Below are 9,573 nucleotides of genomic sequence, written 5' to 3'. Positions count from 1 at the left end.
CATTGCGACAAGAAGACACCATCACTCGGCTGATAAGCTGAGAAAAATTCATCACTTCCTGTGAGTGTTTTTTTGGGTTACATTCTATCAACGGATTTTCTGTAATCAAAAAAATTTAACACATCTTATATGTATAGTTTTATTCGAATTATTCTACATTAGCACCTCCCATAAAATACTTACTATTCCTCCTGAAACACTCTGTAGATACACCTAAAGCCACTGTGCACGGCAGATTTTACTTCCTATAAGTACTAGTAACTCACGGGTCTTTCCGTTTGGATACTGAGCGAGAGAAAAATGAGTCTCTTCATGTATCGCTACGTACTCTATTCTCTCTTGTTATAAACTCAGACCAGGGTTGGGAGTATCGAATCCAGTACCATGTTCTTGGTGGTAACAAGCGGTCGAAAGTGCACCGTTGCGGAGGTACACTATATTATCAAAAATATCCGGACGACTCTATGTAACGCAGAATTGACCAACAGACGACTCGAGTAGCCGAACCGCCAGTTTAAAGAAAGAGGGGAGTCTTGTGCTGTCAATAGAGACGCATTAACAACAGAATGGATTCGGTCAAGACAGCTCGGTGACTTCGAACGTGGTCTAGTCATTGGATGTCACCTGGGTAACAGATTCATCACGGACATTTGAACCATTCTAAAGCTGCCCAAGTCGAATGTTGGTGATTTGATTATCAAGTGGAAGAGCAAAAAAGGAAGGAAGATCAGGGTTTAACGTTCTGTCGACAACAAGATCGTTAGAGATGGAGCTCAAGAACAAGCTTTGATCGTTTCAAGAATGGCGAAGGAAATCCGCCTAGCCCTTTCGGAGGATCCATTCCGGCATTTTTCTAGAGCGATCCAGGGAAATCACGGAAAAACTGTATCTGAATGGCCGGCCGTGGATTTCATCCGTTGTCTTCCCGAATGCGATTTCAGTGTGCTAATCACTGCGCCACCTCGCTCCGTGGGAACCTCGAAGGAACAACCAAAGTTAACTGAAGATCAAGCAGACGTTATGTACTGTCAGTCAGGCACCATCGAACATTCCGGAGGGTGGCTGTAAAAAATCGCATGAAATCAGCGAAAGCTATCACTCGTGAGTTCCGAAGTGCTACCGGCAGTCCAGGTAGCACACTGTGCGAAAGGCGTTAAAAAGAACGGGGTACAATCATCGAGCTGCTCATAAGCCACGCATTTCTGAGGTCAGTACTAAGCGATTCCCGAGATGGTACAAACAGCGACGCCTGTGACAATGAGGAAGAAGGATTTGAATGTGGCGAATGCCAAGGGGACGTTACCTGCAATCATGTGTAGCAATAACAGTGGATTACAGAGGCGGTTGTGTCACGGATGGGGATGTCTTTCGTGGTTAGGGTGGGGTCCTCTTATTGTGCTTAAGAAAACGCTAGGAAGAGAAGGATATGAACACATTTTACAGCACTGTGTGCTGCGTACGGTAGAGGAACAATTCGGAGCCGATGGTTGCCTGTATCGGCATGACAACTCATGCATAAATTAGCAGTATCTGTGAGGCAATCGTCTGCGGACAACAACATTCCCGAAATTTAAAATGAATAATCCACACAACACTTGCTTAACACCTAATATCTTATTGTGTACACGACTGGTTTCGGAACACTTAAAGTTCAAGCACCTGGTGTAATCTGTAATAATGGAAGTATTGTGCTACAGGAGAATGGGATTGGTTCTCAATCCCGAAATATCAGATAAGGAACTATGTAGCTAAAATATCTGAATTATAATGAATTAAAAGACAGAGCATGATTCTATTTGCATATAAAATCACCTAACCATTTGAGGTCACCTTCACACCAATGCTGTCATGGAACAAAATGATGCCGGCCACTGTGGCCGAGCGGCTCTAGGCGCTTCAGTCCGGAACCGCGCTGCTGCTACGGTCGCAGGTTCGAATCCTGCCTCGGGTATGGATGTGTGTGCTGTCCTCAGGTTAGTTAGCTTTAAGTAGTTCTAAGTCTAGCGGACTGATGACCTCAGATGTTAAGTCCCATAGTGCTCAGGGCTATTTGAACCAAATGTTCCGTGTCAATTGGACAAAAGGCACCTAAGAAATTCGACAAAACGGACATCACGACCGGACACCAAAAGTCACCAGAATATTGAAACATATAAAATACATGTGGGACGCGTACTGTAAGACCTTCAGTACACGCACCATCAGATTATTTGACTTGTCGCTCTAGCGAAGTAGGCGAGTGTCAGCAATATGTCTCGTGGTCTTATCGTGGAGTGTTTATTTTCTGCCGTTAGGTCAGACGATAGAAATGCCACTTGCATGCTTAGAGTAGCAGATTGACAGTGACCAGCTTTAAACAGAAATTGATTAATTTTCACACACATTTATTAAAATAATAAAAATCGTAGACATTACGGAACTTGATTCTGGATGCTGTTTGCAATTGACAATCTGAAGTTCCTTTGGTCTTTGTATGTTAATCTTATTCTCACATATCTCTGATACTTGAGAAAGTGTCTATACATTTCCCTTCATGGCTATGTACAGGAATATGATAATCTTATTAGGCGCAGACTGAAACTTGACTACAGGCTGGTACAGACTAATGCAGACTGGTACGGACTGGTGCAGACAAATGCAAACTGACTAATCGGAGGTCCATACACTCGTTATAATACCTCTCGCGTTCAGGTATCACTGCGCGAGTGTGGTTCGCGAGGAGAAAAGGTTCTACGTTAGCAGCAATCTCATTGGCTGCGTTACATATTAATACGCGGATCGGCGGAAGCAGAATTTGGTCCGTCTCTAAGACAGCGCCATCTCGTAGCGTGGAGACGGACGAGCGCTGCGCCTGCGCTGTTGTGCTTAGCCGGGCGCGCTCTAGTGGGAAAGTTGTGTACGCGCTGACTACGCGGAACTATGCACACATCAATACAATCAAAATTGTGGGAAGGGAATTACGTGGAATCACATTAACTCCATAAAAACGGCTTCTCCGCGCTACGCGGCCAGGAACACAAAAGGAAGGCTGTGCATTAGTAAATACTAGCCGTGAGTACTGAGGCCGCCCACGGCCCATAGCGCAGGCGCGGTGTGAAACATACTTGAGCTTAGACTTACGTAACCGACTGCTCATTTTTTTCCCACTGTTACTTCCCACTTTTCCAGTTTAAACAGTTCACTAATGTCATGTCTGTTTCATACCGCCCTTGCGCTGCTTGTCGTGTGCGGTCTCAGTAGTCGCGGCTAATATTTATTGTAATATCCTCTGAAGCGTCAAAGAAACTGGTATAGGCATGCGTATTCAAACACAGGGATATGTAATAATGCAGAATAAGGGGCTGCAGTCGGCAACGCCTATATAAGACAACAGGTCTCTGGCGAGGTTGTTAGATCGGTTACTGCTCCTGCAATGGCACGTTATCAAGATTTAAGTGAGATTGAACGTGGTGTTATAGTTAGCGCACGAGAAATGGGACACACCATCTCCGAGGTTGTTACGAAGTGGGGATTTTCCCGTACGACCATTTCACGAGTGTACCGTGAATATTATTAATCCAGTACTACATGAAATCTCCTACATCGCTGCAGCTGGAAAAGATCCTGCAAGAAAGGGACCAACGACGATTCGAGAGAATCGTTAAACGTGACAGAAGTGCAACCCTTCTGCAAATTGCTGCAGATTTCAATGGTTGACCATCAGCAAGTGTCAGCGTGTCAATCATTCAACAAAACGTCATCCGTATAGGATTTCGGAGCCGAAGGCCACTCGTATACCCTTGATGACTGCACGACACAAAGATTTACGCATCGCCTGAGCCCATCAACACCGACAATGGACTTTTGATGACTGGAAACATGTTGCCTGGTCAAACGAATCTCGTTGCTGATTATATAGAGCGGAGTGACGTGTACGGGTATGAAGACAACCTCATGAATCCATGGACCCTGCATGTCAGCAGGGAACTGTTCAGGCTGGTGTAGTTTCTGTAATGGTGTGGAGCGTGTGCAGTTGGAGTGATGTGTGACCTCTGATACGTCTAGATAAGATTCTGACAGGTGACACGTACGTAAGCGTCCTGTCTGATCACCTGCATCATTTCATGTCCATTGTGCATTCCGGCGAACTTGGGCAATTCTAGCAGGACAATGTGACATCCCAAACGTCCAGAACTGCCACAGTGTGGCTCCAGGAACACTCTTCTGAGTTTAAATACTTCCATGGGCCACCAAATTCCCCACACGTGAACATTATTGAACACATCTGGGATGCCTTGCAAAGAGGTGTTCAGGAGAGACCTCCACCCCCTCGTAGTCTTATGGATTTGTTGACAGACCTACAGGATTCATGGTGACAATTCCCTCCAGCACTACTTCAGTCATTAGTCGAGTCCATGCCAGGTCGTGTTGTGGCACTTCCGCTTGCTCGCGGGGGTCCTACACGATATTAGGCAGATGTACCAGTTTCTTTGGCTCTTCAGTGCAGTTTTCCTGTTTGTGTTATCGTCCGCGTAGCACGTAGGAATGATTTTTATGGAATTAATATAAGTAATTCCACACAATATGTGATTTATCTCCTCACCATTATTTACTGCATGTATGTATGTATGTATTGAACTGGGGACGTAGAAACGACGGAGAGGATTCGTCCCTGCCGTAGCCCTCAGTTGTACACAACCCCACAACAGGCTACAGCAAAATGGCTCTGAGCACTATGTGACTTAACATCTGAGGTCATCAGTCCCGTAGAACTTAGTACTACTTAAACTTAACCAACCTAAGGACGTCACACACATCCATGTCCAAGGCAGGATTCGAAACTGCGACCGTAGCGGTCGCGCGGTTCCAGACTGAAGCGCCTAGAACCGCTCGACAACAGCGGCCGGCCCAGGCTACAGCAGTCTACTCACTCCACCGCCGCCTCACACAGAACCCAGGGTTATTGTGCGGTTCGGCCCCCTTCTCAAGTATTTGAACGAATGCTTTTCAGATGATGTATTTCTCTGAACTGCAACTTCTTGGCAGTTATGATACAGCGGTGTACTGTCTAGTGATGTAAACAAGTTATTATTATCCTTATTACTGCATTAAAACATTCTGTTCCTGTTATTATTAAAATCTTATGGGTCTGTGGCTTGTTGAAAGTGAACGAGACAGAATGTTACACCTGGCCCCTTTCCAAGAACTGAACCCTGGATTTGCGCCTGACCCCAAAATTACCTAAAATTTAATTTTTCTCTCTGTAAGAGGTGAACGCTTTTGCATTTCGTTGATGTTCCCAGACATCTCAGGTGCCAAATGAGATCACTTATTTCACAAATTAAAGAAATCACTTATTATCCTAACTCAACCAATTTCACTTATAATCTCGAATTAAATTCGGGCTTCAGCGTTACCCGAGTACGCTTACAGAACTAATACACACGTAAACGTAAGGCATTCTTCACAATAGTATCTTGTTGTGGTAGTTTCATTTTACCTTTAAGTTATTACATTGCTTGTATACAGTAATTTATCTACTCTCCATTTTTTCCCATTATATCTCACGAAGGGGCAACGGCCTTGCCGCAGTGGATACACCGGTTCCCGTCAGATCACCGAAGTTAAGCGCTGTCGGGCGTGGCCGGTATTTGGATGGGTCACCATCCGGGCTGCCATGTGCTGTTTCCATTTTTCGGGGTGCACTCAGCCTTCTTGATGTCAACTGAGGAGCAACTCGACCGAATAGTAGCGGCTAAGGTCAAAGAAACCCATCGTAACGACTGGGAGAGCGGTGTGCTGACCACATGCCCCTCTTATCCGCATCCTCATCTGAGGATGACACAGCTGTCGGATGGTCCCGATGGGCCACTTGTGGTCTGAAGACGGAGTGCTATATCTTACGAAGCACTTTGAGGACTGTTCTGCTTTACCTGCCACATATTAGCTCGAAAAGAAAAGAAACCACTCAGTGGAAACAGATCAACTGAATAACCATAGAAAACAGAGGTATTCACTTTTATTTCCCTATTAATCACTTCATATGTATGACAGTTCCCCTTAATGAGCTAGGTTCACATTACTCTTGTACTAATATTTCTCTAGTCAGAGATTTAGATCAGCTGTAGTTTGTTATCATTAGCAATAGGATGACACAAGGGACACTTCACGAGTGTGCGAATTCAGTTGTATGCCACATCGTCGAGAGATGGTTATTCTGCGAAATCTCAGTCTCTGCTTTCGTCGACCAATAAATGACACAATAACCATTTTGGCAGAGATATACCTCTGCGAAACTGAATCGTGTCCTACACCTTATTTTAGTTGGGGTTGGGTTGTTTTGGGGGAAGAGACCAAACTGCGAGGTAATCGGTCTCATCGGTTTAGGGAAGGACGGGGAAGGAAGTCGGTCGTGCCCTCTCAAAGGAACCATCCCGGCATTTGTCTGGAGCGATTTAGGGAAATCACGGAAAACCTAAATCAGGATGGCCGGACGCGGGATTGAACCGTCGTCCTCCCGAATGCGAGTCCAGTGTGCTAACCACTGCGCCACCTCGCTCGGTCCTTATGTTAGTGATTCCTTCTTTTGGTTGCTTTCGCATATTGCTTAATTTTTGTGTTCTTTTTCAGTAACGTGTAGCCAAAACAAACATCTGATTTCTACTAGCTAGTTTTTTTGCAACTCTCTCTGAAGAATAAATCTTCCCATAGGAACATCTGCAGTCTTAGACAAGACAAGCGTCAGTGATGAAACTTCCTGGCAGATTAAAACTGTGTGCCGGACCGAGACTCGATCTCGGGACCCGAGTTCGAGTCTCGGTCCGGCACACAGTTTTAATCTGCCAGGAAGTTTCATATCTGCGCACACTCCGCTGCAGAGTGAAAATCTCATTCTGGAAGCGTCAATGATATTCACTGATGAGCCAAAACATTATGACCGTTGCCCACAGTGAGATAGTATGCTGCCTGGTGGCGCTGAGCACGCGCGCCGCGGTGAGAGCAGTACATAGCAGATGCCAAAATCCACTAACTTAAGCGACTTTGACAAAGGGCGCACCGTTGTGGCCTAGTGCCTGGGAACGAGCATCTCGGAAATGGCGAAGATGGTCGGCTGTTCGCGTGCTACTATTGTGACCACCTATGGAAAGTGGTTGAAGAATGCTGAAACCACGAGTAGGTGACAAGAAGTAGTACATCCATACCTCATCACAGAACGTAGGGATCGGAGGATCTTTAAAGCAGGACAGGCAGAGATCTGTGGCAGATCTGAGGACAGAGTACAGTGTTGGCGCAGGCACAAGCGTTTTGGAGCACACCGTTCAGTGCAGAGTTTTGAACATGGTGTTGCGCAGCAGAAGACCCCTCCATAACCCATGCTGACCCAACAACATCGTAAGTTACGATTACTGTGCGCAGGTTATCATCGAGATTGAACAGCGGATCAATGGAATCGTGTCGCGTGGTCGGATGAATTCCATTTATTTTCAAACCAGGTCAATGGTCGTGGAGAGATACGCCGTTATCCAGCTAAAGGCTGCTCGAAACATGCTGGGCTTCCATGGGAGCTGCGGTAGTAATCGAAGTAACCATGACAGATGTGGACGACGTGAACATTATTGGGGAACACCTGTAACACCTTATGCTGAGTGTCTTCCTCCACAGCGATGGAAACTTCTAGCAGGATAACTGTCCGTGTAATAACTCTAGAATCGTGCTGTAATGGTTTGAGGAGTGTGCTGATATGAACTCACGTTGATGTGTTGGCCATCAAATTGAGCTTATCTGTATCCGATGAAACCCAAATGGAACGCTATCGGGTGCCAACTCCGCACCTACTAATCAACCGCCCGTAAATTACGGTAAGTGTAGGATCTAGTTTCTCTATCAGTGCTATCTGGTAGGAGACCAAGACTGACAAGAAATACTCAAGTATATGTCGAACGGTGGTTTCCTCCTATCGGATCGGCTATCCTTCCTTAGCATCTTCTAATAAACCTTATTCTGACATCTGTCTTTCCTACGGTTATTATGATGTGGTCGTTTCATTTCAAATTACTCTATAGGCATACTCAAAGATAGTTAATATTTGTGACTGTTTCCAGTGCATATTTGGCGTTTATGTAGTCAAAAAATAACCAATCTTACATTATTTATCCTCAATACGTTACATTTTTATGTTCTTTATGCCAATCCCTCCACCAAGTGTCTATTCTCAATAAGTCAGCCTGCATTCTGCTGGAATTATCTAGCGTCGGGACGTCTCTGTATACAACAGCATCATCGGCAAAAAGCTTCATAGAGCTTCCTGCATTATGCCCTAGGTCATACACGAAGTTCGCATGATATCTCTGTAAGTTATGGTAACAAATGTCCGACCCCGGTAGCTGAATGGTCAGCGTGACGGGTTGTCAGTCCCTGTGCCCGGGTTCGGTTCCCGGCTGGGTCGGGGAATTTTATTCGCCCAGAGACTGGGTGTTCTGTTGTCCTCATCATCATCCTATCATCCTCATCGACTGCAGGTCGCCGAAGTGGCGTCAAATTGAAAGACCGGCACTCGGCGAATGGTCTGCCCGACGGGGAGCCCCTAGTCATACGATTGAAAAAAAAAATGTAACAAATATCGATGTGACAAAAGACAATATTTCACCAGGCGAAGACTTTCTTACCGTTGATCTGGGAGGTAACGTAATTCATTATCGTAAACGGTCTTGGTGATAGCTGAGTTTACAGCTCAGGTGGCTTTCGAAAATTTTTTGCACCAGTTAATGCTGTACTTAGCTTCTAACCACATTTCTTTCTTTCGTTTCTGTATCTTTTTGAAGTAGGTAGGAGATAGATTTAACTCATAAAGTTCCGCGGAAGACTTACGGAAAAGCGCAGTATAGAGCTTACCGCGGCAAACGAGACACCTTAGACATAGACTCCGGCAGATGACTGCTGAAACTGTATTCTCGAAGGAAAACGCATCGACAGCAAAGTTCTGCGAGCCAGTTATCAATTCCTAAAAAAAAGAACATACTTTACGTCCAAAGGTTCTGGAACTTCGTAAATTCCAATTTACCTTCATCCTTTTACGAGCAGCCGTTTACGGTGTAGCCGTTAGATGATACGAAACGCTACGACCTAATTAATCCGGAGAGAGGCAAATATTAAAGTCTGAACTTAGGTCTTAACTGGAACTGCAGTCGTCTTAGGCGCACATACAAAATGAAGAGCGCGGCGCATTCGGAAGTTCCCTCGCGGTTCGCGTGGCCTTGTCGATAACTGTGTTTGTTGGCCGCGTAACGTTTCCATATCTCCCGTCGGAAATAGTTTCCTTGAGAAGGTGAGCATCGATTCTAATCGGAAGCATCAGGGATGTTTCAGCTGCGTCCTACGGGTAAGCGTCTCGCGCTGCTGCAACCATCGTTCATTCTCATTCATTATGCCGTGGCTCCAGTAAATCAGAATACAAGAAAACATAATTCTACCTTAGACGAATTTTAATTCCTTAGAAAACATTTCAGATTCTTATCAGTACAGAGAGGGGTTTGGGAAAATGTAGCTGATCTATGAAGTACACGGCGTACATAACGCTTGTATAATATGCACTAT

General features: G+C 45.2%; 1 pseudogene; it reads left to right on the top strand.

Annotated features, from left to right (window-relative positions):
* The first annotated feature begins 5,552 nt into the window (after positions 1-5,552).
* On the top strand, positions 5,553-5,670 carry LOC126471868 (5S ribosomal RNA; annotated as a pseudogene).
* Positions 5,671-9,573: the final 3,903 nt, after the last annotated feature.

This window comes from Schistocerca serialis, chromosome 3 (genome assembly GCF_023864345.2).
Source record: "Schistocerca serialis cubense isolate TAMUIC-IGC-003099 chromosome 3, iqSchSeri2.2, whole genome shotgun sequence".
In the NCBI taxonomy this organism is placed as follows: domain Eukaryota; kingdom Metazoa; phylum Arthropoda; class Insecta; order Orthoptera; family Acrididae; genus Schistocerca; species Schistocerca serialis.
The sequence above is the reverse complement of the archived record's forward strand: the minus strand, read 5'-3'. Positions and strand labels throughout refer to the sequence as shown.